The sequence below is a fragment of the Mchenga conophoros genome, linkage group LG7, assembly GCF_057382185.1.
Source record: "Mchenga conophoros isolate Kocher_MC1m ecotype Shallow Benthic linkage group LG7, M_conophoros_male_GT1.1, whole genome shotgun sequence".
NCBI classification, from domain to species: domain Eukaryota; kingdom Metazoa; phylum Chordata; class Actinopteri; order Cichliformes; family Cichlidae; genus Mchenga; species Mchenga conophoros.
In genome coordinates, this window is record NC_140532.1 from 38,338,454 (window position 1) to 38,362,458 (window position 24,005).

Sequence of the window (24,005 nt, forward strand, 5' to 3'; positions counted from 1 at the left end):
AGTGACATCACAAGTACAAAGATGTATCTCAGGTTTTCCCATAATGTAAGTTTAATCTCATTAACACGAGCTTATGTTGAAATAAACTGATCTGCCACTGTTTAACCTCCACCAGGCCTCTTTTGATCGTATATGACTTCAGTTTATTTTTAGAGACAAGTGATTTACCCTGAGACAGACGGCAGAGTGCTTGCAGCTTGCAATAACACAAGGCCACGGCCATGCTTTAAACCTGTACAAGGGTATCAGCACACAAGGGTGTGTGCGTGAGAGAAAGAGAAAGAGAGATAAGGTGAGACAGAGTGTGACGAGGCGTGTGCGTGTGTGTCCTCCAGCAGCCATGATGCATTAGTGTAACCTGATCCCTTTCCTCCCCTGTGAGCCCTAACCTTCAGATAGAAAGAGAGATGCAGGTTAGAAAGGCATATTGTCTTATAAACGAGGCTGTTGGTCTTCATCATTGAATATGTCTAATATTAGATAACCTAGCTTATGAAGGAATCATTAATCTTCTTGCAGTTTAGCATCAAAACTCATGAAAATGCACAGATTTACAACGTTTTGGGGTTTTTTACTATTTGGGTCTCCCCATATATTACATTGCAAGTATGCAATAAGTTAAACAAAGCCCACCCATGCGCAATCACTTAATACCCATCCTTACCTGTACCTATAATGTGGCAATTTTACAATTCATCTTTGATTGTAATCTCCTCCACTGTCCTGACCTCCTGATTAGCAATACAGACTCCTTTGAAATTCTATATTAAAGCATAAAATGCTCATTTTGCTTTCATGCTTGTTACAAACCAGATAAAGCAATAGTGAGGAGGAGACGTTTCATTACGTTCCTTTACTTCATTTAAAAAAAAACTGTGTTATGCCTCACAGTCATTTCTTTCATTAAGGAACCTGGGTCATTATTGGCCCAAGTATAACAAAAGTCAATTGAAATTCTTCATGCCGAATTCATTTTGTAATAATGGTGTATTATTCCCAATTTTACTCCCCTACATTAAATAATACTATTCCCGGAGCCCATTAAGAATATTAATCATCACTAGCTGAAATACACTGCGGATAGATAATTACAGCTGATGATATTCACAGATAATTTGCAGATGATTTTTCCTGTCTTTTCTCTTTCTTCATTTCTTTCTGTCTTTCTTTCTATTCGCAGCTGGCAGGCTAATAAGTCATTGCTATCTGTCATGGTTGACATTTTTTTAAAAAGTATGAAACCAGCAGCTGAAAAAATGTGTCAGAAGAAGAAAGAGAAGAACATGAAGAGTTGAAACAGGATTTTTTTTTTTAAGACAAAGGATCTAAAAATAGATATGTGGGAGAACAATGAATCATTTAAAGAGTTACGGTCACCAGGGTTTAAATATTCATTATGAGTGTCAAGTCGAACCTTTTAGCTCTTATGCATTACAGTTTCACTTCCTTCCTTATTTGATGTTTATTTTCACTTTAATTATGCATCAAACGCATGTTAAAAATACCAAGTCTTTTTTTTTTATAATTTGGATAACGAGAAGCTCGTGCATGACCCCTCACACTGTCACAGTTTAAGGTTTAAATCCCAGCAGATGTTGATTTACAGAGATACAAGTAATATACTCTTGTTGTGTACATACTTTTTTCCCTTGTACATGGTAAATGGTAAATGGCCTGTATTTGTATAGCGTTTTTACTAGTCCCCCCTAAGGACCCCAAAGCGCTTTACACACCCAGTCATCCACCCATTCACACACACATTCATACACTGGTGGAGTTGTAGCCACAGCTGCCCTGGGGCAGACTGACAGAAGCGAGGCTGCCATATCGCGCCATCGGCCCTTCTGGCCAACACCAGTAGGCGGCAGGTGAAGTGTCTTGCCCAAGGACACAACGACCGAGGCTCGAACCGGCAACCTTCCGATTACAAGCCGAACTCCCAACTCTTGAGCCCCTACATCTGTAACACAACATGAATATTTGTTTTTTATTCAAAGATCGAGTTTCAAAAATACACAAATAACCTAATTTGATTTTTTTTTTAAAACAAGAGCCCTTTTTGTAACTAAATTTTACTTAGTTCCTTACAGACAAACGGACACCTGTTCAACATAAAAGAGCCTCGAAACAAGAACAAATCAAAAACACAATGACAAATACTCAGTTGCTGTTTGTGTCAAAGTGTTTAGTTTAGTTTTCTGAAATGTCGGTGTGTTTTGCACTTCAGGGTCAACAGTAACTTACACTGTAACCCTGCACTTGCCCTTTTCCTCACCCCTTTTCCATCACATTCTTCTGGTTTTCAGCTACATTATTCTTCTCCCCATGTTCTTCCTGTCCGTTCTATCTGTTCATTTATCACCGGCCACATCTATTCTCCCTTCCTATTTCCATCCCCGTGTCCTTTTCCCTGTTGCTTTTCCACTGTCCATCCATCTCGCCCCCATCTTTTCCTTCTCCACTCTTACTTCACCCCTTCCTCCTCTTCACTCTTTGTCTCTCTCAGTCTATTACTTTCACCCTCTCCACTCTCAGCTGGGTGTCCTGTTCCCTCTCTCTCTGGGAGTAGCAGACCTCCTGACGGCTTAGTATTGATCCGCCTATCTCCTCACTTGCTCTCTCTCTCTCTCTTGTTCTCTCTCTCTCTCTTCCTGTCCTACACACATGCACACATACATTAGGTTGACAAGATAAAAGGCTCTGCATACCCCAAGGCAATCCAGCTAAACAAGACACCAGTGGCTCTCAGCTTCTAGTATATGTATCAAGAACATCTTTTTCTGTTTTTACAAAAGAAAAAAAAATAATCAAGATTGGAAACACTTAACATGCTCAAGGCTAGAAACAAAGTATGATATTTGTGATATAAACTGTTCAAAAATTACCATTCAGTGTATTCACAACAAGCTTGTTTTTATCTGCAAGTCAAGCTCTGCGTGAAATAACATGATTCGTGTAGAATCGCTGTGGTCGAAACATTCTTCAGCTGTTGCCTCAGAAAGCTAAAGGCAACCAGTACGCTGTAGCCTCTGTGAAGGAAAATTTCCGGATAATAATGCTATTTATAAGCTTTGCCCTGGGGGGGGGGGGGGGGGGGGGGAATACTTGACTCGTACTGGAAGTTCCTTGTTTTTCTGTAAGACTGTTCAAGCCAAAATGTCTTGGAGATGATGTTTAGGGCCCAGTCTGTATTGCATATGCAAACACAGTGAGAATCAGAAAAAGGCAAGGTTGAGACTTCAGTTTCTGTTTGATCAGCTGCCTTTGTCCTGACGGTCTTGAAGAGAATTGCTGTTCTGAAGAGCTTAAGTTGCAAAGAGGCACGTCATTTTTCCCATATCCGAATGCTGTCAAAAATACAAGTGTAGTGACAAGCAAATTATCAGTTTATTTGCCTAATGAAAGGGGGGAAAGTTATGGATGCAGGCACCGAATTACAAGATGCACAGAATAATTATGCAACCTTTTCACTTTTTATTTCTTTTAGGTAAATATACGGACTAAAAATGCAATATCACTGTTAACCATGAGTCACTTTGGCAGAAATTTCTACAAATAGATATCTACATATAGCTGATGGGTTCTCAGATTGCTTTTGCAGTGACTGAACACAAGCCTGTCACCAAAATGCCTCCAGCTCAGTGTACATTTGCAAGTTGTACTGCCAATGTGTTGACATTTTGAATTTCCTTTACACGCCTAAACATTTTCTCAAAGCCAGACACATAATGGTAGATATTTCATATTTCTGTTATATGAAGCAACAGACTTGTAATGCTAACGTGACCTGCACATCCTTTATTTATGTAAAATCTCATGAATTAAAATCAAAATATAAAACAGAATTTTATGCTCAGCAGTACAACTCCTTACTAAAATCAGTTTGCAGCTCTGTCTTTTTTTTTACAGCTGACATGCTCCGAATTTAGAGTAAGATGCTTTTGTTCAAAGCACCTTTCAGCAGTATAACAGCATACATTTCAGATGGGAATAAAACCCCTACCATGGTGCTGTTTGTGCCATGCCCAATCTGCTGCGCCCCAAAGCTAACAAGAGGTTGTCAGGAATCAATACCTGGCATGAAAAACGATGTGACTTTCAGCTGCTGTGGCCACATCAATCACGCCATTACCATTAGCTCATCTCTCGACACCAACTTGGACTCCGCTCTCCTGCCCCCCTCCGCAGCCTCTTTCCACTCCTATATCACCGTTTTCCCTCTCCTCCTCCACTCATTCTCGTTCTTCTCATTTCTCTTTCCCTCCCTGCCTCTCTCTCTCTCTCTCTCGCTGCCAGCTCAGCGGATGCCCCTTGTCACAGCTCCTATTTCAGCCTTCTGAAGTTTCCTAATTGATCGCAATTAGAGCCGCAACAGAGCAAAGGGGTGGGGGTGGTGGGTGTGTGGGGGCGGCGTGTACAGAGATGTGGATAGAAAGCAAGTATGCCTGTGTATATGACAGACACACCGAGTCGCACAAATTCTGAACGTGTATTAAGCTTGGATATGTAGTACAAGATTGTATTAGCAACTTGACTAAACTGGACTGCAGTACAAAAGCCATCTGGAGTTGGCCTGAAATGTTACACGATTGTCCGTGTCACTCCAACTCGCTTGTCCTGGAAAAAACTCGATTTTGTACCCAAGTTGATCATATATAAGCAGAATATGAAATCACAGTGTTGAAGTAGAGAGGTCACATTAAGCCAGTTCATAATAAAGTATGAAACAAGTCTTGCCAGTCTTTATTTTTTGTGTGGCTATACTGATACCAGCCCTCGGCAACTTTTAGACAGCAAGTTCCAGATTCTCGATGTCTCCCAGTAAGATGTTTTAGCTGTCATGTGAAAAGCCCTACTTCTTCAATGCATTTTTTTTATTGCTTGTCTTTTATTTTTGTGACAGCTGCATGTCAGAAAAGGAATCAGACTGCTGTCTCGTCTGTATGGAAGTTATCGCTGTCTCTTTTCTTACTTTACTGTGTCCCTGTAGACCTATGCAGCCATGTTATGGCAGGGGGAAAGTGCTACATCAACTGAGGGCAAACGTAAATCCCCAACACCTGGGGTTGGGGATTTAACCAGCTGCTGGGACTAACAACTTCTCTGGCATGCATCGTGTAACTCTGAAATCCATTACCTTTTTGTGTTGCTGAAAAGGAAACACAATGGATGGCAAACAGTGCTACAGAAAAAACTGTAAGTCACTGAGTAGTATCAAAAGTGAGCAGATCATTAGTTAATCAGCCCATTCTGTCAACACAGTGGAAGCATTGGTAGAACACAAAACTTGTTTAGTGAAATCACAAAAACAGTAATAAGTTTGGGATCAAATCAAGAGCTGACAGAGTGACTTATATGAGACATCTGGGAGTCTGGAGTGTGAGGAACAGAGACCAAGAGATGTGTAATAGAGAGATGGAGAAGCAGAATGACAAAGGGGCAGAATAACAATAGTGCCAAAGCTTTTTCCATCCTCCTTGCAAACGTTCCCTGACCCCCCCCCCCCCCCCCTTTTTTTCTCATTTAAATTCCTCTCCATTGTTATTGCAATCCAGGCCTAACCCCCCACTGTCTGGCAAACACTCATGCACACAATCACACACTAACACTGACGGACATTAGAACACACATGCATTGACCTGCAACAGCAAGCAAGACCATCCCAAGGAGCTATGCTCACACATCGCTGCTAATCCCTGTCAATGGGCATACACAAGCAGACACTAACAATATCTGCTGGAAAGATGGGCTCAAGTTTCTCAGGCGGCAGATGTGTATGTGGCCTTAGCCATGCTGACATGGGCGGGGAGTAGCAAACAGCTCGTCAACAAACATCCAGTGTCGTGTCAGCGATGCAAGGGCAGGCAGACTAGCGCATTTCAGAGCTGTTCCTTGTCAACATGTAGAAATGATATAGCTAACTTGTTTCTATTCCTTGCCTTACCCATCCCTGCTCAGCATTGTTTAAGACCAAAGAAAACTCACTTGTCAGCAATCACATCCTACAGAGCAGACATACTGCTCTCACTAGTGTTAGCCCACTCCACTCAGAGCTGTCTAACGCAGCAGCACGGCAAGAAATAAAATTCTTGTCAGCAATGGTAAGGACACGGCTGGGTTAATACAATTCTTTGGCCTATCACTCCCTTGTCAGCATTTCTAGGTCAAAAGCATGGCAAGTGGCACAGACCTTAAAATTTTTGCCTTGTCAATGTGCAACATTTAATCACTGCAAGTCATAATCTTACTGTGATTATGGCATAAATATTTGTCGTATGTATCCAACAGGTGGTAAATTTCAATGAAAATTTGCACAAAAAACATCACCTATCATTAATTCAAATTCTTTTCATTTTTTAATTATTCATCTCTGAAAATGTTTGTTTCACCTGTCACATTCAACATGCCTGTGTATAATTTGACGGTCACCAAAATTTGTATCTGCAACATAATTTTGTTCAAATCACATTAAATTCAATGTCTACACTGAAAAACCACTGCTTTTATATATAATAAATAATTATATTAGTATTATTCCGTATTCTAAGCAAACCCTCCCATATGGAAAAGATATATATAAATCTTATAAAGTTTGTATCTGTCTTGCATGAAACTTGTATGAAAAGCATACAAGGTCATGCATAATGGACCTTCCATGTGTATGGACATGTGCAGGTATATATGTATGTATATGTATACGTATGTATATTTAGTGTGTACATGTGTGTGTGTACATGTCTATAAATAGGAATAGTAGTGGTACAATAGCTATATCAAGCTATATAGTTTATGTCTTCAATATTTCCAACTATATCCATAGTCACATACTGTGTGTGCTACCATTGTATATAGTGTATCTTACTTTTTTTCATTGATTGTACTTATTTGTATTTTTGTATTTTCTTGTGATATCTGTACCTGAGCTGAGGTGACGCAAAAATTTCCCCGTTGTGGGATCAATAAAGTCTTATCTTATCTTATCTTATCTTATCTTATCTTATCTTATCTTATCTTAAGAGTGAAAACAGATAAAAGATCCCTTGAAAATTTCTATAAATGAAACTTGTATGTTTTGGATACTTACTAAATAAATATATGAAAGTAATGAGAAAGTGGCCACTTTCATGAGTAAATCATGTAAGCCTTATATGATTCACTATATGAAGTAGGCCACATCTTATGCAAGTCTTTTATAAGTTTTTTCTATTTCTTTTCCATATGGGTTTGCATGTGTTTGGTCAATAACATCTTTGACTCATAATGTTGGCTAATTGAACATTTTTTTATTGAGTAAAATTAAAGGTTTGCGACTTATTACAATATTACACACCTCATGGGATTCTTAATGTCATCAACTAATCCTGTTGAACGCCACAAATATACATACATAATATATACTGCATACATGATAAAATATTTAAATGCATGGTACAATATTTTAATGAAGGGATATAGTAAACTAGAAAATTTACCAGAACAATATTGATGACAATCATGTCTCATGACATGATGATGCTCACCCAAATTGTTTTTTTCTTATCCCCACATTGCGTTCTGGTGCTCTATTTTCTAGACTTTGTTTAGTGGCTTTTGATAACTTCTCATTAATCAGCAGCCAGTCAACTGCACTGGGAAGATGCAAAATTTGCACTGACTGTTAAAATACGTAGTGTAACAAATGTAGAATGTGCACAAACTAAATAAACATATGTTAATAAACGCATGCATGGTGAACATAGTCATAAGGTCCCCATTCAGTGATCAATTGATAATATATATGATTGTGGAACTTGTATAAAATATTTCTCGATGCCTTATACATGTTGGGACTCAGTGCCCTGAGTTTATGCAAACTTTCCAGTCAGACTGGTCCACTCACCTACAGGGAATTTACAAAGATGTGTTACAATCATTATAATGTGATTTAAATTGGGATTACTCCTTATTGTTATATTGGTATTTCTTATTCCGTAGGTCAGAGCCAGTGATATTGCAAGAATTAAAAATAAAGAGTAAGTAGGTTAAGCCATAAGGTAATGGGTAAAGGGTCATTTATAGTTACACTATAAGAATGACACTATGAAACAAAAACAAAAAAACAACAACAACAAATATATAATGTAATTTAAATTCCCATTAAAATTGTTTTTTTTTTTACACTTATTAAAGATACATTTTTTTAAATTTGCTTACAGAGATTTGCAGTGTACTCTATAGCCTCCTCTAGCTTTTTTCCCCCCTGAAAACTGGGTTAAAACACTGAAAAAACTCAGTGACATCTCCCTGTACCCAGTGGTAACTAATGAACGTTATTAAGCACTGCTGTGGGCTAAATGAAAGTGTATTAGCTATTCTAAAAAGGAACAAACACACTTCTTGATGCTTGACATAATGAGAGAACTAAAAAGAGCTCTCAGGTCATTTTGAATCCATTAGGACAGAGCAGGCTCTTAGGTAACACGCACACACAGATGTGCACATACACACAAAGATACAAAAAAAGGCGACATAAAAATAATTTCAAAAATCCCTCCTCACAACTACAAAACCTAAAAGTCAATTTCAAAGTCAATTTTATGATAAAATGCATTTGCAAAAAAATCTGGGAGCTGTACATGGTACATTGTAGATACAGTGGGGCAAAAAAGTATTTAGTCAGCCACCGATTGTGCAAGTTCCCCCACTTAAAATGATGACAGAGGTCAGTAATTTGCACCAGAGGTACACTTCAACTGTGAGAGACAGAATGTGAAAAAAAAATCCATGAATCCACATGGTAGGATTTGTAAAGAATTTATTCGTAAATCAGGGTGGAAAATAAGTATTTGGTCAATAACAAAAATACAACTCAATACTTTGTAACATAACCTTTGTTGGCAATAACAGAGGTCAAACGTTTACTATAGGTCTTTACCAGGTTTGCACACACAGTAGCTGGTATTTTGGCCCATTCCTCCATGCAGATCTTCTCGAGAGCAGTGATGTTTTGGGGCTGTCGCCGAGCAACACGGACTTTCAACTCCCGCCACAGATTTTCTATGGGGTTGAGGTCTGGAGACTGGCTAGGCCACTCCAGGACTTTCAAATGCTTCTTACGGAGCCACTCCTTTGTTGCCCGGGCGGTGTGTTTTGGATCATTGTCATGTTGGAAGACCCAGCCTCGTTTCATCTTCAAAGTTCTCACTGATGGAAGGAGGTTTTGGCTCAAAATCTCACGATACATGGCCCCATTCATTCTGTCCTTAACACGGATCAGTCGTCCTGTCCCCTTGGCAGAAAAACAGCCCCATAGCATGATGTTTCCACCCCCATGCTTCACAGTAGGTATGGTGTTCTTGGGATGCAACTCAGTATTCGTCTTCCTCCAAACACGACGAGTTGAGTTTATACCAAAAAGTTCTACTTTGGTTTCATCTGACCACATGACATTCTCCCAATCCTCTGCTGTATCATCCATGTGCTCTCTGGCAAACTTCAGACGGGCCTGGACATGCACTGGCTTCAGCAGCGGAACACGTCTGGCACTGCGGGATTTGATTCCCTGCCGTTGTAGTGTGTTACTGATGGTGACCTTTGTTACTTTGGTCCCAGCTCTCTGCAGGTCATTCACCAGGTCCCCCCGTGTGGTTCTGGGATCTTTGCTCACCGTTCTCATGATCATTTTGACCCCACGGGATGAGATCTTGCGTGGAGCCCCAGATCGAGGGAGATTATCAGTGGTCTTGTATGTCTTCCATTTTCTGATGATTGCTCCCACAGTTGATTTTTTCACACCAAGCTGCTTGCCTATTGTAGATTCACTCTTCCCAGTCTGGTGCAGGTCTACAATACTTTTCCTGGTGTCCTTCGAAAGCTCTTTGGTCTTGGCCATGGCGGAGTTTGGAGTCTGACTGTTTGAGGCTGTGGACAGGTGTCTTTTATACAGATGATGAGTTCAAACAGGTGCCATTCATACAGATAACGAGTGGGGGACAGAAAAGCTTCTTACAGAAGACGTTACAGGTCTGTGAGAGCCAGAGATTTTCCATGTTTGAGGTGACCAAATACTTATTTTCCACCCTGATTTACGAATAAATTCTTTACAAATCCTACCATGTGAATTCATGGATTTTGTTTTCACATTCTGTCTCTCGCAGTTGAAGTGTACCTCTGGTGCAAATTACTGACCTCTGTCATCATTTTAAGTGGGGGAACTTGCACAATCAGTGGCTGACTAAATACTTTTTTGCCCCACTGTAAATCAATGTTGAAATGATCTAAAAAAAAGTGTGCTTTTCAACTATGTACAACAAACACGTGGAAAGACTGATTGTGTATGTGCGTGCGCATACATGCATGTATCTGAGTAAATGGGATTCTGACGACCAGACGACCCGCAGTGATGAAAACACACTCCCACGTTACAGATCACCCCTACACACTGATGCACTAAACAGAAGGAGGTAGATGCACTTGCGTAAGTGTAGAGGAATTTGCCAAGCTACATGTCAATGGAATCATTTGCAGAGAGAGAAAGATGAAAGAACTGGGTTTTGTGGACAATGTCTCATGTGTATAGTACATCATGAAGGCCTTTTTTGAATACAGCATCAATAACTATGCAGTGGACTTGTGTGTTTCTTCCAGTTAGTATTTGATATCCATCATAATATAAAAGAAGGGTGGGCTGTTTGAGTAGATATATTTCTTCAGAAGGACAACTCCCCCTTAGCAATATAACCAAATTAGATGCATTCAGTGGGAAAATGGCCAAAAACTTGCATAAAGTGTGTATAAAGCTACAAAATACAAGCAAATGTAAAAGTTACATTTGTTTCTGAACACAAAAGTAAGAGACCAGAGAGCATTATCAAGACAGGAAGAGGGAATGTGACATTTCAACTTCGAAAAGGTTATAACCTCCATCATGTAAATATATTTTCACTAGGCCATCCCTTTTCATCTGAAAAAGACAACTCTCATGTTACTCACCGAATGAAAAATGAACAGGGAACCACAAATGTGACATTTAACGGGGAAAATAAATGGACTTTAAAGGTTTTTTTGAACTGTTCCAACAAAATATTGAAAACAGCTGATGTGAAGATGTAACAAAGCATAGCAACCAAAGCAAATCCTTGTCATGTCCAAAATATTTAAATTAAAAAAAATATTAACCCCCCCCCCCTCCCCCCTATTTTTTTCAAGCTTTCAAGTCAAGCTAACTGAGAAGCATTGTCTAAAAATCGTAACATGAATTCATTAGCTTTCCTTCATGCCTCCAAACTAATAAATGCTCAAAGTAAAATATTCTATAACAATACCTTCATAGCATGGAATAAATGGATTACATGCTCAGAGCGGAGTCATCCCACTTTATTGAAAGTTTTCAAGTTATCGAAAAAAAAAAATACAACTGTATCTCCATTCCCATTATCAACCTTACCTGTAACGCACCTTCCGGTCTCCTGTGTCTCAGTCTCCTGAATATTCACTGCTCTTTGTTTATTGTGATTATCCTGCATGAGATATGGCTTGCTGCAAGCCAAATGTCCCAGAAGGGAGAATTAATTCTTGAACTTGAACTCAATTACAGTTATGCCGAAAAGAGAGTCTCTGAGTAACTGGATTGCCTTACACCTGTTTATCAAGAGTAAAGCTTGTGTGGGCTTGTGTCCTCGGTTCAAATCCCAAGACCTACACAAAAGAGCTGTGGCTGGGGAAAGCAAATCTCCAATTCTTTCTGCTCTCTCATCAGCTATAGTCAAGTCGTCCTTAAATAAGGGCCCTTCAACAACATTTTCACTGCAGCTACTGAATGAGTAGCAATTTACATTTGCTAATTTTCAATATAATATTATCTGTCACTTATGAGACATTAAGACAATTCTGACAAAATAAGAATGCTCACATTTCTTTACTTTAATTCAATGACATTACATTTTTAGTTCCAAGTCTCTGTGACTGAAGAAAAGTGTGCACAAATACTATTAGTGTTCAAAGCATTGCTCCAGGCACGGATTTCCCTGTGTAACCTTATAGTCCTTAGCTGTCAGTATGAATGCATGGCATTGGCCTGAATGGAATCTGGATATCTGTCGACGTGTGTGTCCGTGCTGTCTGTGTATTTCTTGTATATATGTGTGTACATACATGCAGGTGTGCAGTGTCTGCATACCTACAGTTTCTGTATCTGATCACTGACATGTATGTGTTGCTGGAATTTCTGGACAGGGGAACTCTGCCTCTACAGAGTCCTTTCAACACCCGCCGCTCCATGCGCACGCACACACAAGCACATCACACATCCTACCGCTGACACACACATGTCACCACAGCAACCAGATACAGCTGAAGACATGCTACTGACAGAGAAGGAGAGACCACCATACTGGCAGACCAGAGCTTTTCAAAGAGTAGAGCTACTGGGATCGCTTATTACTTTTTTTTTTTTTCAAATATTTTTTTTCTTGAGAGCCAAAAAATTTCATATTCATCATCTCATCAAGTACCTGAAGGTGTATATTCACACTTACATTATTTTTACCACATGGGACTCACATTGACTGATTTAATCTTGAATGCTCACCGTCAAAACCATCATCGTCAAAGTGGTGTGATGTAAGTTTCATGTGTCACCACGACAGATTTACGAGATGATGCAATCTCACTACTGACATGGTTAGGCAGGAAAACAAAGAGGCGAACAAGCTTTTTTGCCTGTTTGTGGTGAACATTAAATGCACTTTGTAAAACACGATCAGCACAATGCATCATAAAGCTAAACTGTAAATAAAGGCAAGAAAACAAGTCAGATTTGAGTTTTGATCTACAGAAAGCATGCACACACACACACACACACACACACACACACACAAGAATTAAACTTACTTCTGACAGGGCAAAATGTCAGCACGTTCCTCCTCTTCACCCTGTCAAAAACAACATGGAGTTAGTCACTGCATACACTAAAAATGCACTGTTAAGGATTTGACATCAGGATATGAGAATCTGATCTTTAAAGAGATTGAGCAGTCATTTAAAAATGGGGGGATTTAGGCCTGCCTTTCCCTAAGCTTTTTGAACACGACAAAGTGGTCACAACCTCTAAAGAGTGATTATCTGTGGTGAGGTTGAGAATATCATCAGGTCATCCCTATCTTTGCAGTCTAGTCCCCCCCCCCCCAAAAAAAAGCATACATAAAAACAGTCAATGTCAGTCAAAAGTGAGCTCTATCTAAAAGAAAGATTTGAAACATTACTGTTGAAAAGTAGAACATCCGGCTAAAAATACTAGCAAACCCCACCAAAGAGACTCTAAAACTGCACTTCCAGTTTGAAGCAGGCGACACATTACCATTTTGTAAAAATATAAAATATGAATGCATCCACACCATATCCTGTCTTTGCAGTCTTATCTACCCCCTACCCACCCTTCTCCACCGCTTCTTCCTCCCATCTGGCTTTCATTTTCTCCACCTGCCCATCAGTCTGCAGGCAGAGACAGGTGAGCCTATTACACGCTTCTCACATTCTGCTAGACACACTCACAGATACACACACAAAAACACTCTAGCTCCACTTCATGGTAATTTAACTTGCCATGCACATCAGCCAAATCTGCTGCGCTGTAAAACGGCTGTTACCGCAGCCACGTCATGCTTCTGATGAAGTGGTCTAGTGTCCAGTATAAAAGCTACAACAAACTCCATTACAGTCTGCCGAATCATAGATAATGGATACGAGTGAAGAGGTTCAGCCCTAAAATTTCTATTTTGTGGTTTTGAAAAAGTGAAATGTTGAGCATTGGAAAAAATAAATGATAATCGGAGCTCCTGTTAATAAATTACAATTATTGTGTGACTTGAATAATATAGCCAAGGGTTAAAGTGGGATAGAGCAGGTGAAAGAACCCTAAGTTCTGGTGTAGTGGGAAGCAGGTGAAATGAATCAGAAATGAAATAATTTTAGATAATAATGTCTGTTGTGGGGTGTAGCAAATCCAGCTGACCTATGTTGCTGCTGTATTTTACTGCTCTTTGTGGATTTAGCTCACTACATTCTGGAATACAGCAGATGCTAGATGAGTGATATCGTGGCTGCTTTCCAATCAGTATAAAGGTGGATTTAGCCAACTGTTACTAAACAACTTTATCAAATTGATGACTCCTTCAGGAAGCAAGTCTTGTTACTCTTCTGGACACTTATTTGGGCAGTTATTTTGAAGCACTCTTTCAATTAACTTTCATTTTAATGGTCAAGGGGACATAAAAACTACAGAACATATCCAGTTAAATCTGATAAAAATCACTTAAAAGTTGGCTGACGTTGCACAAATATGGTTTTAAATCTTTCAGCCTTGAAAGATATATATTGTACCACAGTCTTTACTGTTGCAAAATTCCCCCATAAATTTCTTGAGGATTCTTTCAGTACCATATCTCTTGATTATAATGTCTGCTACCCAGGACCTAAAGTAGTGCCGACTGTAGATACCACTGCATTAGTTCAGCAACGTCCATCTTTGCAAAGTTTACCGCAATACTGCTTACTACACAATTTAGCCAATACAGTAAAGTGGTTAAACTAGGTAGTATAACTAATGTTGAGCAGCAACATTTGAATAACAAATTTATTTAAGTGATGTATATTACTGCAAAGTTTTATAGCAGATTTCTACTGTACAGCAGGGTTTAGTGTTTCGAAAAAACAAAAAAACCTCATCCGAGGATTTATTATTAGATTTTTTTTAAGTAAGCTAACACATCTAATATATACTACTAAAAGTGATGATCAGTGCACTACACAGCACAAAGCACATGCCTGGTCATTAAGAACTGCAATATCATTAAAATAAAAACAAACGAAAATCTCTTTGCTTAATAATGATGAAACGGAAATAAAAGTTATGGCCTTACTATGTAAATCCTGTTTTAATCAACTGCTCAGTAAACATTGTTGGCCAGGATTCATCTGTCCACTTTACAATATGAAAAAGCTTGAATTGTGCAGCATAAATAAATCCTATCAGAACTGTTATTCTTCCTACCTTCATCCTTTAGTTTTCAGTTCATTAAAAAATGTTGTCAGATATCCGGTCTCCTAATATTTTCTGGTATAGATGAACTGAACTGAATTCGGTATAACCTGTTGTTCTTGAAGGTTATTTATTTATTTTCAGAAATCTTGTCTGCCTGCCTGGTTGGGTGGTGGGAAGGCAGAGATAACAGGTGTGTGTGTGTGTGTGTGTGTGTGTGTGTGTGTGTGTGTGTGTGTGTGTGTGTGTGTGTGTGTGTGTGTGTTTGCCATGGGGACAAGGAGGATGGGGTAGTGGGTTGCTGGTGGCAATGCTGCAGAACATGTTATCATGTGAAACATCCCCTTTAAGACAAGTACACACTTTGTACCCATCACTCACTCTACCTCTTCTTGTTTGCTCCCCTGATTCTCTCCCTATTTCAGTCTCTCCTGGAGTTTTTGTTTCTTTACACAAACACATAAACCTTTTTCTCTAATTGTATCCTTCTTCCAGACTTTGACACCAGCTGAACTTTTCCAATTCAGCAGTTTTTCTTTAAACAATTTCAGAATCACTAAGAACAAACCATCATTAATAACACTAAAAACAAAAAGTGCAGCCTTCAACAATAAGTAAATAGATAAATATTTTAAAAAAGTAAATCAGCAGTAATCAATTCACCAGGTCTCCAGGTGCAGTTGACAGTTTTAGCAGGAGAGACTAAAAATATTTATGTGGATAGTCAAAGCGTGATTATTAAAGAAAGGATGACTGAGGGAGAAAACAAGGAGGAGCTGAATAGAGAACAGTAGCAGAAGGATTAAAATAGATAGATGAGAATGCAAACTGAGAGACTCTCAAGAGATAATTACAAACTCAGCATGTGTGTTTTCAACACCCCCATAACAGCAGATCACCCTGGTTCAGCAGCCAGAGATATCAGAGTTCCTTCTTACTAATACTTTTTAATAATCCTGACTCTAAAGCATCAAGGTGTGGGTGAATTTTCACTTTAGTGGGCAGCAAAATCACGGTAAAACCTCAAAATCATGGCTTAAAATCAGGTTTTAATTATAACATGAAGTTTTCTCAGTATGACTGTTTGCCTTGTGTACAGACTATTTATTATCCAGATGCTGGGCTTGTGTTTATCAAATCACCTGATTTCTTTAGTATGACTTGTGAAAAAGTTTTCATGAATAAGGTCAAAGTTTAGGAGGAATCAGGTTCTGCTCAAACATATTAAAAAAAAAAAAACTGTGAAAACCGTGACTACTAAACTCACATATATATCTTCACATATAAAATCACATATTGGTGATTTTAATTCCCAGTCACTATTATTTGTTCTCAAAGTATTACATGTTTTATGTCAGTAGTATTTCATTGATCAAGATTGCATGTGTGATCCAAATGTTCCTTTCATTATTTAACAAGTACTCATAACATACTAGACATGCCATCACAGAGCTGGTGAATAAAAGGAGGAGTTGATTCCACACTGAAATATATCTGAAATATTAACATTAATATCTTACTGCTATCAAATGAGGACAGAAGAAGAAAAAAAACCAACCCTAAACTAAACATAGAGAATTTAAAGATTTAGCTGTCATTGGTTGAATGCTATTATAAATCAATGGGCTGAAAGGAGATTCGCTGAGCTGCACATTGCACAAAATCCAATGTGAATTCAGGCAACAATCCCTCAGTTCTCTCAGTCTGCTCTGTTTCCCTGCTCTTTCTGCTAAAACCAGAGCTATTAATACCGAGCAGAGGACTCAGATTAAGAAGATAAAGACTAAAAGAGCATATAGCAACAGAAGCTATGAACATAGTAGGAGGTAAACCTACTGACAACAGGTTGACCTGCTATTTTATTTGCAGATTACATTTGAGTGTTTTGTTTTTGAGTGACTGAGAACCTTCACAGACATTTGAGTGTTTAAAAAAATCTAAATTATATCAAATTAAATTATTTATATTCATCCAGCACCACAAAATGTAATGAAAGCAGAATTAAATTCATGACTTTGTAACTTTTGTTCTGTTCAATATGACAATGCTATGTCATATTGCAAGTTCTTCTGTGTAAAGGACACACAGAAGACATATTAGCTGAAGCAGCATATGTAAAGTCTCACCAAGAAAAACAACAGAATTGGTTTTAGATCCACATTTAAACAAACAAAAATCATATTGGTTATTTCACTACATCCCCTGGATTTTTAGAGGGTTGCAACAAATTGGGTTTTGTCTGGGGTTTAGAAAAAAAAATTCACAGGTGTATTTGTGACAATTTTCATTGTGTAGTTATGACAGAGCAGTGAGGCGACATTTCAGATCATCTTGAATGCAAATTAAAGGAAACTAACAAAAAAACCCAAACAAACAAAATAGACCAAAAAAAATAAAGTTAAAAAACTCATAAGAAGCCTGCAGTGAAAGACGCAAGGATTGCATAGTTAAGATGTTAGGAGAGGGAACTGGAGGCAGTGAGTTCAGGCTATAAGCCTTATAATCTGCTTCATAACTGTCATCTGACATCACTGCAGCAGATGCTTCATCTTGGATCATGTTCTGTCTGCCTGTTCTAAATAATGGGTAGGGGTCTTATTGTCATACTGTACTCTGATGAAAATGAAGAGGACTGAGGGAGAGCAGAAAAAGGCCATTGTTTATTATCCCACTACAAAACAGGGTGGAGAGGGCGCTCAGCCATAGACTGCACGAACATAGAAAAAGATGGACACAGAAGGAGGGGTGACAAGCAAACCAGCTCCTATACAGCTTTTGTTTTGTTTTGTTTCTCATTTAGTGTCACAACCTAACTAGTTAGTCACCTAGCTCAATAAGAAATGCTTAATGTGACTTTTAGTGAACTGCATGCAAGTTGGGAATTTGCATCTGATGAGAATAATCTAATTTATTTAATCAGGAGCAAAAAAACAGCAAGAAGAAAATAAATCTAAAATGGAAAGTAATGATTTCCCTCAAGGATTTTTTTCTTTCTTTCTGAAATACAGACAGCCAATTCACTGAATGACCTTCATTGGAAATTAACCTACAGTGATAACACTGAAAGCCAGTTCAGAAGCGGCAAATGTTCTCCCTTCATCCTTCATATTAACATTGTTTACCATGCTGCATTTCATGTTTATTTCCTCAACAAAAGAAAAGAAAACACGATGTTCTCGTTCTCCCTTTTGGCTCTTTGTGTCAGTCTCTCAGTCATCTTTATTACATTCAGTGTTCATTGCAGCTTGGTGTCTGTCTTTAACTTCAGGTTTACATATATGGTCAGCAAGGAGAGGTCAACCATGGGGCTTGAGGCTGCAATCACCTGTCAGCCTCACTCTCACTCCACCTACAGTAGTCAAGTTAATTAAGTGATTTAAGAGAGGAAAGCTGCTTTGCACACTATAAATGATTTCTTGTTAGTAGACATGACAAAAACAGAATTATGGAAAAGAGAGCAGCACTGTACATGACAGAAAACCAGCTTTTGATTTCCTGCCAGCCCATAACAGATGGCCCAAGGCTTTTGCTTTTTCTCATAAATTTAAATCAATTTTGCAATTATTAGACGTTAAAATAGTAAAATTTTGACTTGATATGGTAGTTGAATGATCATATGTCTCAACATTTAATTAAAAAAGTAAACCTTTTATTGAAAATTATTTTATTTTATTTTATTTAGCTTTTTTTTTTCCAGAGCTGACTCATGGATATCTGGTTAGGTATGTCATTGCTACGGGTTTTCAGATTTATAAGTAGGCAAGTAGACTATGGTGGACTATTGCTGGGCAAGACTTTATAAAAAAAAAATGTTAATAATTACTTACATTTCAATGAAATAACAATCCATAGTCTTTACCTTTTTTAATAACTTGTTTGAACATTACTGTAGAGTTGACTTTGAGTGTTGCACATGTATGGATACTGAATCTGCAGATGAAGCAGTTTCTATACTAATTGCAGTCTTGTTGGGCTAGATACCTAACCCCAAATTACTCCCAATGGATCCATTGAAGACTGAGTGTATACATGATAGGCTGGCATTTAAAGGCATAAAATAAAAGTAATTTGAGTGCCCGGTAAAAGCAGAAAAGTACTATAAAATTAGTCCATTTATAATTTACCATAATGCAAACAAAGACACTATTCATAATTGAGAAGGGCTTCATTTAAAGAGTGCTTTTGAAACAGCAAAAATAGAATGATTGCTTAAAGAATAAGAAAATGTGTAAATGTCAAGAAAGCTGGGAAGACGTATGGCTTATGGCCTATAAGAGCAGGTTTCTGTCAGTGTCATAAAATGTGTTAGATTTAAACATCAAACCTATTTAAATTTAAGCTATTTGAAAAAGATAAATATTTATGTATGTCAGAAGTACATACAGACAGGCATTGTACCATTATTAACGTTACGTATTCCTTATTGATAATTCCTTTACATTTTCTTATAGGAATGAACCCGGTGTACTAACAAGTTCGCCAGGTGTAACCTCTTCATATTCCAGCCTCAGTTTTGCATGAACAATATTACCAGTCAGAAAGTGATAATTTTACTGTGGGTCAAGTTGATAAAATCAATTGGAAATGTTCAAAGTAATTAAAAATGGGCAAAGACAGACGATAGAAACCCCAGAAGCAAGTTCAGTTGATACTCTACTCTCATTATTGAGAGTGCACCATGAAATATGGCATACAAGACGGGAATACAAGTGAGCAGGGAGTAAAGAGAGGTAAGGTATGAGGTAAAATGAAATGCTAAATTAAAAGATAAAATTAACTGAAAGAAAAAGTCTGTTACAGCCGTTTTAAATATGAATGTAAAAACTATCTTAAATATTTTTTATGTTACAGTAATAATACTCTCTTTTTATGTTGAATAGTGTACTTGATTTTGCTTTCGTTCTCTCAAACCACTACTTTCATTGATTGAGCCACCTTTTAACTGCCTGCTAGCTGATTGCACTGAAACCCTTTGAGACAAAAAAATAATAAAATAAAAATAAAGTAAAATAAAATAATTAGATAAGGTGGTTTGCCCAGAGGACTACAATGGTGACTGGGAAGCTTGGCAGACCAAAGAATGACGGCATCTAATACGGGAAAAGAAGAGATACAGAGAAGGAGAGAAGGTAGTTAGAAAATGGTGAAATGACTGGCAGACTGATAATAAAAGGCTGTCATCTCTACTGAGCCGTGAATAAAGGACTGGATGAAAATGTGTTGAAAACAGAGTGGAAGGTATGGAAGGCAATGAGAAAGACACTGAGAATAACTGGGGTTATCTAGCAATGTTAAAGTAAATTGTCACCTCTTCTAGACACTGAGAGAACTGTGAGAGCAAAGGGTTAGTGGTAAAGAGAAAGCAAGATACAAAAATGGAAGAATCAAGAAAGGAAGATGAAATAAGCTTAAAAACAAGCCTAGGATGTAGGCAAAGTGCAGAGGCAAAAGGGCAAAAAAAAAGGAAAGCAAGACAGCAAATGTTGTCAAAACTTGGCGAGTGATAGAAGACATTGATCACAAGGCCAAGTAGATGGATAGCAAGAAAGATCAAATGGGAGAGATGAAGGGAGAACAGAAGAGCAAACTGGACTAAAACGGGCTTAAATGCCTATCACAAAGGAATGAGGAGGGAAATCAAGAGATAAAGACCGAGGGGAGGGAAGGCAGAGACAGAGAGCAAAATGGTGTGAAATTGACATGAAAATGGAGTTATGGTGGTGGGGGAGTGTGCTTCGTGAAAAGCCAACATGCTGACACCTGAGGTTTGTGAGGGTTAGAGTAGGTTGGCTCAGCATGATAACATAACTGCCACCTTATCTGTGGCTGTCAGAACACTAACACACATACACGGTGACATATCAACACAAATGCAGCTCACACACAGTTTGACCAGGGAAAAGCGGTCAAAACACTATTGGAAGATTGGCAGACTGTGACAGGAATTGAGTCTGATGTCTATTTGTGTATTGCTGTGCGTGTGCCCATGCGCTCATGCGTGCGTGTATACTGTACATGTGATAGGCGGTGCAGACGCAGATGTGAATGAGGCTGTAGCAATGACACTAAAGTAAATAAGTAATTTTGATCAGGTTTTGTCACAGATTCGACACTGATTTAGAAGTTTTCAATGAAGGGACTAATGTATACTTGTGCAGGTTTTTGTCAATTACACAAACATTTTAAATACAAACATTTTGTGCAAGTAGAGGTTCCTCCCAGTCTACCTAAGTAAGCTGTTTGTTGCCATGTCGATGACCATCGATCAGGATGCTGGTTTACTTGCTCCCAGTTCCTAAGTCTTACTCTACGCTGTAACTGTCAGAAACAAACTGTCTCTCACCGTGACTTGTATTTAATCAATGTTTCAGTTGTGAAAGCCAGGCCCGGCTGTAAGGAATATAGACCACTGTGTGGGCTGAGAACAGATGAGAAATGAACGAGTTTAAAGCAGGAGAGAAAGAAAAAAAACATTATGAAGGAATCAAAGAAGTAAGAAAAAGTGTGTGAAGCCTTTTTATAATGCTTAGCTGTGCCCTAGCATAATGCAGAAATAAAAAAATTATTAAAAAACATAGTTAAATGATCAAGTGTTTAATTAACTGTTAGCACAGTTTTAAGAACACAAGCATATTCATCCATTTGGACAGGCCTTATTAATGACAGGATTTCATGTTGGTGGTATAAAAAAACAATATATACATGCATATAAGTTCATTTAATGGTTAGAAGTTTTATGTATTTGTTACTAGATTTTATTTTTCATCTTTAACATTTGTGTAAATACTTATTAATTACTGTGAAAACTGATTTTTCTTCAGCAGAAGCATAGAAAGCAACTGAACGGACAGAAGGAGACCAACGTTAAATCCCTCGTGCAATTAGTCTGTGGGATTTAACAAAATATCTGCATGCCTTAAAAGTATTCCACAGACATCCTGTGCATAAAAGGACAAACAAATATTGTGTCCCCAAAGGGGATCAGTGCAGTGTAGTTTAAAATTATAAAACAAATCAACATCATGATCTGCCATCATTACTTTGGCATAGAGTCAGGGATAGAGATTGAATTTTTATACCCCAGCTGGTTTGATGTAAAGGCTGTGACAGCCAGTCTAACGGTCATCTAGAGCCATAAATGTTAATTAACAGCCTAAGCTGCTGGACATTCAATTTCCTGCTCTAGCTGAAAGGAAGGGCTCATAAAAACATGGTCCTTTCACATGTGGATATCTCACATATGTATGTAAGAATATAACCATGTGTAAGTTCTTATGTGTGACTATTTGTGTGTTTTTGTGTGTGTGTGTGTGCAGCTTTATATGTGACAATGTGTGAACGTCTGCATGGTCCAAGGACACACTGTGATGCAAACTGTCCCAAAGGCTCTTCTGTCCTTTTCTAATACAGCAATAAGCCGTCAGCACAAACCATAACTAGCTAATCGCACTATGACAACAGAATAAAGCCACACAGAGACAAAGTCAGGTAAAAGTCAAAGCACAACCACATGAAGGTACACAACCGTATAAGGTCAGGTGAGTTACATGGTGACATCACCAAGAAAAAGTAAAAATAACGCTATGGAATCAAATTACGACTTTGACCACTGTAAAACGTAGGTCATGCTATAACATCACACCACAGCTGTACATGACCTAAATGAGTGTCAGCAGGCTGAACACCAAAAGACATTCAGTATCTGTTTCCTATGTGGACAAAGCACAGCAGAAATGTCATAGATGTTTTGACTCAAAGCACACACACAAACTCTTCCAGAAACTAGACTTAACATTAGGCATCTACCCTACTAACAACTCCAGGCTGTTATTTGTAAAGAATCTCCAGGATATTCAGATTTTTTTTTAAAAGCCTTTAAAACTCTGGATTCATTATCGCAGATGAATATTTTTTTTTTAAATTAAACTGATAGTTCTGTTTCCTCTATGCATTCACACAGTCTCATAACATTACAGTTTCATTAACTGCTGTTTTGGAAAACATTTACTTTTTCATTTTAACAGTTTCGTTGACCTCAAAAACACAATTGCATCTTTTGGGATCTTGCTAACTTGCTCTCGCTTTGTATGCAGTGCTGAATTCTCAGATCAAATACATAGCTTATTAAGCTTCAGGTTTTCAATGCTGTTCAGTTTTCATCAATATGATATTGTGGCTCAAAACACCTCAAAGCAGAATAAGAGCAAGGATATTAGTAGAATCAATAGTGGCCAAGAAGCCAGAACTCAACATATTTTTGTGCATGTATAAATAGTGGGATTGTGGCTGTTCTGTAAATGTCATCACCTACCGTATCATTGTTTTTTTTAGCTGTTTTCTCATTAGCTTTGTTTAAAATCCAACCCTTGCCTGGTGATGCTGGATAATTGATGACAATGGAAATTTTAAAAAAGAAAAAAAAAGAAAATCCCTTGCTGTGGAAAACAGAACTAATGGACGCCAGCCATGACTCTCTCTTTCCATTTCTGTTGATGACTCTCTTCTCCCCCATGGCTCATCTATCAATCCATTTACCCATTCTACCTCATGTATCCACTGCTTTCTCTCCCCCCTTCTCCTAATATCTATCTAAATGTATTGTAGGCCGTCAGTATTTCAGGCTGGTGTAGTATTCTGACCATGAAGATGTTTTACAGGCGACCCACCCCCACCTTCTCAACCCCCTTTCACCAAACAGATAGGAGTAAAGCTCCCATGTTAGAGCCACGGTTCAGTGGTTTCTAATTATGTGTTCACTGTAGGAGCCTGGTTGGAATATTTCATATAGACCCATGAGGAACAGATAAGAGAGAGAATGGGAAGGGAGGAAGGAACGGAGGACCAAGAGAGAGATACAAATAGATGGAGAGAGAATTTATATCTATACACTTTACATTACATAAATGTTGTTTTTAGTCTATATTGTTCTATAATGAAATCAAACACTAAGGACAAAGATGTTATGAGATCCATCCGTTTTCTTCCACTT

The 24,005-nt window shown here is 38.2% G+C and overlaps 1 protein-coding gene across 1 annotated transcript in view; it reads right to left on the reverse strand.

The window, feature by feature from the left end:
• Positions 1-24,005, reverse strand: part of cntfr (ciliary neurotrophic factor receptor) — a 251,646-nt gene that overhangs the window by 206,096 nt on the left and 21,545 nt on the right. The window contains exon 2 of the mRNA XM_085279172.1: positions 12,871-12,911. The gene's annotated coding sequence lies outside the window, so the exon portion shown is untranslated. The remainder of the gene's footprint in view (positions 1-12,870; positions 12,912-24,005) is intronic.